General features: G+C 40.6%; 1 long non-coding RNA gene across 4 annotated transcripts in view; it reads right to left on the bottom strand.

Moving 5' to 3' along the window:
• The window catches only part of LOC130320594 (uncharacterized), an 8659-nt gene extending 2845 nt beyond the window's left edge, over positions 1-5814 (bottom strand). For 2 of the 4 annotated variants that reach the window (XR_008866463.1, XR_008866464.1), the window contains exon 1: positions 5798-5812. This is a non-coding gene — a long non-coding RNA (uncharacterized LOC130320594). Of the gene's footprint in view, positions 1-5797 lie in introns of all 4 variants that reach the window. The other 2 variants (XR_008866466.1, XR_008866462.1) reach the window with 2 other exon arrangements.
• Positions 5815-6689: the final 875 nt, after the last annotated feature.

Genomic DNA, 6689 nt, shown 5'->3' with positions numbered 1-6689 from the left:
ACACATATAATGCCCCCTGTGCTGTGCCCCACACATATAATTTATATGTGTGGCACAGCACTGGGGGCATTAGGTGAGGGGCACAGCACAGGGGGCATTATATGATATAATGCCCCCCTGTCCTGTGCCCCTCACATATAATTCCCCCTGTGCTGTGCCCCTCACATATAATGTCCCCTGTGTTGTGCCCCTCACATAATGCCCCCTGTGCTGTGCCACACATATAAATTATATGTGTGGGGCACACAGCACAGGGGGCATTATATGTGAAGGGCACAGGACAGGGGGCATTATGTGAGGGGCACAGCACAGGGGGCATTATATGTGAAGGGCACAGGACAGGGGGCCCCCTGTCATGTGCTCTTCACATATAATGCCCCCTGTGCTTTGCCCTGCAGACCAGGGACGCGCACAGACATTTTGGAGGGCAGGGGCTCAAGTAAAAAAGAGGGCACTTTTCATAATTAAAAAACGTCTGCCAGACTTAATGGGCAGATGTGCTGCGGCCCAGGGACACAGTGGACTCCCGCCAGGCTTTCTCGACATTCTTAGCCCCCATAAAAGTTGGTGTTTTTGTAAAATTGAGTCAAGAACAGTTTCTATGAAGGTCTGCCATGTGTATATACACTTTGGCTGTGCTGTCAGTCTTATTTACAGAAAAGATATGACAGCTGCCCTATAATATACTGTATTATAGAGGAGATTTATCAAACCTGTGCAGAGAAAGAGCGGTGCAGTCGCCCATAGCAACCAATCAGATCGTTTTGCGGAAGGATTTTCCTCTGCAAAGGTTTTAATAAATCTCCCCCTATATGCCCCCACCTGAGCTCTATATGACAGAACCCAGCACCCATCACCAATCACCCATCACCCATCCCCAATCACCCATTCCCAATCACCCAGCACCCATCCCCAATCACCTAGCACCAATCACCCAGCACCCATCACCAATCACCCAGCACCAATCACCTAGCACCAATCACCCATCACCCATCCCCAATCATCCAGCACTCATCACCCATCCCCAATCACCCAGCACCAATCACCTAGCACCAATCACCTAGCACCAATCACCCAGCACCAATCACCCATCACCCATCCCCAATCACCCAGCACTCATCACCCATCCCCAATCACCCAGCACCAATCACCTAGCACCAATCACCCAGCACCCATCACCCATCCCCAATCACCTAGCACCAATAACCCAGCACCCATCACCAATCACCCAGCACCAATCACCCATCACCCATCCCCAATCACCTAGCACCAATCACCCAGCACCCATCACCCAATCACCCAGCACCAATCACCCAGCACCAATCACCTAGCACCAATAACCCAGCACCCATCACCCATCCCCAATCACCTAGCACCAATCACGCAGCAACCATCACCCATCCCCAATCACCCAGCACCAATCACCCAGCACCCATCCCCAATCACCCATCCCCAATCACCCATCCCTAATCACCCATCCCCAATCACCCAGCACCCATCACCCATCCCCAATCACCCAGCACCCATCACCCAGCACCAATCACCCAGCACCAATCACCCAGCACCAATCACCCAGCACCAATCACCCAGCACCAATCACCCAGCACCAATCACCCAGCACCAATCACCCAGCACCAATCACCCAGCACCAATCACTCAGCACCAATCACCCAGCACCAATCACCCAGCACCAATCACCCAGCACCCATCACCAATCACCCACCTTATGCAAAATCTCCACACAGCTCTGGTTCTTACACTGAAGAGATGGACACCACACTAATATATGCTTACAGTCTACAATATACTAGAGTTGGCAAAAAAAAATAATTATAAATATACAAAGATGGCGAGGCATAGCACAGCATACAGGATGGAGGCAGGGAAGCTCCGCCTCCATTGCGCACAAGACTGACTTCGCATACTAGCAATGTGGGGCAATACCTAGAAAATGGAAAGACCAATTTTTGTATACTGCACTGTAACCTAGTGTATTGGGTTTAGTGTGAGAAAACAGCCTGTCAGTTTCCCTTTAATTATATACCGTACCTCCCCTTAATTCCCTATATACTGTGCCACCATTCATCTATTAATTCCCTATATACTGTGCCACCATTAATGAACTATATACTGTGCCACCATTCATCTATTAATTCCCTATATACTGTGCCACCATTCATCTATTAATTCCCTATATACTGTGCCACCATTAATGAACTATATACTGTGCCACCATTCATCTATTAATTCCCTATATACTGTGCCCCTATTAATGAACTATATACTGTGCCACTATTAATGAACTATATACTGTGCCACCATTCATCTATTAATTCCCTATATACTGTGCCACCATTAATGAACTATATACTGTGCCACCATTCATCTATTAATTCCCTATATACTGTGCCACCATTCATCTATTAATTCCCTATATACTGTGCCACCATTTATCGATTAATTCCCTATATACTGTGCCACTATTAATTAACTATATACTGTGCCACCATTCATCTATTAATTCCCTATATACTGTGCCACCATTCATCTATTAATTCCCTATATACTTTGCCACTATTAATGAACTATATACTGTGCCACTATTAATGAACTATATACTGTGCCACCATTCATCTATTAATTCCCTATATACTGTGCCACCATTCATCTATTAATTCCCTATATACTGTGCCACCATTAATGAACTATATACTGTGCCACCATTCATCTATTAATTCCCTATATGCTGTGCCACCATTAATGAACTATATACTGTGCCACTATTATTTAACTATACTGTGCCACCACTAAGGGTGCATTCACACGTGCGTATTTTCTGCTGCAGATCTGCTGCAGATCTGCTTTAGCAGATTTCTCTTCCCATTGTCAATGAGAAGCAAAATCTGCAGCAAAAATAGGCACATGTGAACGCACCCTAAGGATCTACACACAGTGCCAGCATACATAAAAATATAATGTTCCAATATAATGAAATATATGCTGTGCTTCCATAAATTCCCTATATACTGTGCTTACATTCCTCTATTAATTCCCTAATAATGTGCTTCATACAATAAATACAAGCACATAACATAAAGGCACATACAGTACATAGGTAATATACACACATACAGTACATAGGTAATATACACACATACAGTACATAGGTAATATACACACATACAGTGCATAGGTAATATACACACATACAGTACATAGGTAATATACACACATACAGTACATAGGTAATATATACACATACAGTACATAGGTAATATACACACATACAGTGCATAGGTAATATATACACATACAGTACATAGGTAATATACACACATACAGTGCATAGGTAATATACACACATACAGTACATAGGTAATATACACACATACAGTACATAGGTAATATACACACATAAAGTGCATAGGTAATATACACACATACAGTGCATAGGTAATATACACACATACAGTGCATAGGTAATATACACACATACAGTACATAGGTAATATACACACATACAGTGCATAGGTAATATACACACATACAGTGCATAGGTAATATACACACATACAGTGCATAGGTAATATACACACATACAGTACATAGGTAATATACACACATACAGTGCATAGGTAATATACACACATACAGTGCATAGGTAATATACACACATACAGTGCATAGGTAATATACACACATACAGTGCATAGGTAATATACACACATACAGTGCATAGGTAATATACACACATACAGTGCATAGGTAATATACACACATACAGTACATAGGTAATATACACACATACAGTACATAGGTAATATACACACATACAGTGCATAGGTAATATACACACATACAGTACATAGGTAATATACACACATACAGTGCATAGGTAATATACACACATACAGTACATAGGTAATATACACACATACAGTACATAGGTAATATACACACATACAGTGCATAGGTAATATACACACATACAGTACATAGGTAATATACACACATACAGTACATAGGTAATATACACACATACAGTACATAGGTAATATACACACATACAGTACATAGGTAATATACACACATACTGTGCATAGGTAATATACACACATACAGTAAATAGGTAATATACACACATACAGTACATAGGTAATATACACACATACAGTACATAGGTAATATACACACATACAGTACATAGGTAATATACACACATACAGTGCATAGGTAATATTCACACATACAGTGCATAGGTAATATACACACATACAGTGCATAGGTAATATACACACATACAGTGCATAGGTAATATACACACATACAGTGCATAGGTAATATACACACATACAGTGCATAGGTAATATACACACATACAGTACATAGGTAATATACACACATACAGTACATAGGTAATATACACACATACAGTACATAGGTAATATACACACATACAGTACATAGGTAATATACACACATACAGTACATAGGTAATATACACACATACAGTACATAGGTAATATACACACATACAGTACATAGGTAATATACACACATACAGTGCATAGGTAATATACACACATACAGTACATAGGTAATATACACACATACAGTACATAGGTAATATACACACATACAGTACATAGGTAATATACACACATACAGTGCATAGGTAATATACACACATACAGTACATAGGTAATATACACACATACAGTACATAGGTATTATACACACATACATAGAGACACTGACACATACATACAACATGGAATATATACTAAAAGATATAGCCAATAGGCACATCATACATACAGGTACACACATACAATCACTCACAGATATACACACACATACATAGATTTACTTGCTCATATATATATATATATATACACATACACACATATATACATACATACATACACATACACAGACAGATTCACTTGCTCACATATATATATACACACACATACATACACACATATATGCATACACACATACATACATATATACATACATACACACATATATACACACACACATATATACATACACACATATATACATACACACATATACACACATACATACACACATATATACATACACACACATACATATACATACACACACATACACACATATATACATACACACATATACACACACACACACATACATACACACACACATACATACATACAATCACTCACATATATACATATACACACACACTGACATACAATCACTCACATATATACATATACACACACACTGACATACAATCACTCACATATATACATATACACACACACTGACATACAATCACTCACATATATACATATACACACACACTGACATACAATCACTCACATATATACATATACACACACTGACATACAATCACTCACATATATACACACACACACACACACACTGACATACAATCACTCACATATATACATACACACACACTGACATACAATCACTCACATATATACATACACACACACTGACATACAATCACTCACATATATACATATACACACACTGACATACAATCACTCACATATATACATACACACACTGACATACAATCACTCACATATATTTACAGTTACTTACAGTAAGGCCCCATCCATCCCTCTCTGCACATACATAGAGATAGACACACACACATATATGTATATATATATATATATACACACACACACTGACATACAATCACTCACATATATATATATATATACACACACTGACATACAATCACTCACATATATTTACAGTTACTTACAGTAAGGGCTGCTTAGACTGGTTTGTGGCCGGACATGTTGTGGGCGGGGCCTCCATTTGCCTCCCTCTGCCTCCTCTGCTCCTGTCTCCTCCATGTGGAGAGAAGCAAAGAAATGGCAGATAATGACAGGGTGAGTGGCGCCCCCTTGCTGCAGGGAGGGCACAGCACCCTCCATTAAACCACATACAAATCTCCAGCAATGGATCCTTTTTACTTCACTTGTCAGCCTGAGTCTGCACCTCCTTTTGTGAGGGCACTAGAGGGGCAGGTGAGGAAAAGGGCAGGGGCTCCAGCCCCCTTTCACTCCTATGTGTGCACGTCCCTGCTGCAGACCCTCATTAAATATTCCCTTTTCTCTGACCCCCCTCCTCCTAACAGTGGCGCATATCCTGTTTCCATAATCCCCTGGACCCTGAGCATACCCTTACTTACAGTATGCAGGCCGCAGGGACGGGTCCTCCAGGCGCCGGCGCGATGATGTGACGTCATCGCGCCGGCCTTTAGTGGATCTCGTCCCCGCAGCTCACACGCTGTGTACTCACAGCGTGTGTGTAAGGTAAGTGCAGTGTTTCCCAACCTTTTTCGGGTCGGGGCACACCTCGGAAAAAAAATTTTTCGCGGGGCACCGCTACCGAGGTTGACGAGCAAAAAAAAAGAGGGAAAAAACGCACTGCACTATATCTATTTATCTGTCTCACTGTCACTCAGTACTTACTGCACTTGTCTCCTTGGAGGACCGGACTATAGTAAAAAAAAAAAATATATATGTATATATATATATATATATATATATATATATGAACAAATTCCTATGCACACTGCATATATCTTATCTTGCATATATCTTATTTTCCCCCACATTAAGTTGGCAGTATAGTCCCCACACATTAGG

The sequence above is a fragment of the Hyla sarda genome, unplaced genomic scaffold (assembly GCF_029499605.1).
Source record: "Hyla sarda isolate aHylSar1 unplaced genomic scaffold, aHylSar1.hap1 scaffold_2203, whole genome shotgun sequence".
In the NCBI taxonomy this organism is placed as follows: Eukaryota; Metazoa; Chordata; class Amphibia; order Anura; family Hylidae; genus Hyla; species Hyla sarda.
Note: the sequence above shows the minus strand (reverse complement) of the source record. Positions and strands in the feature narration are given on the sequence as shown.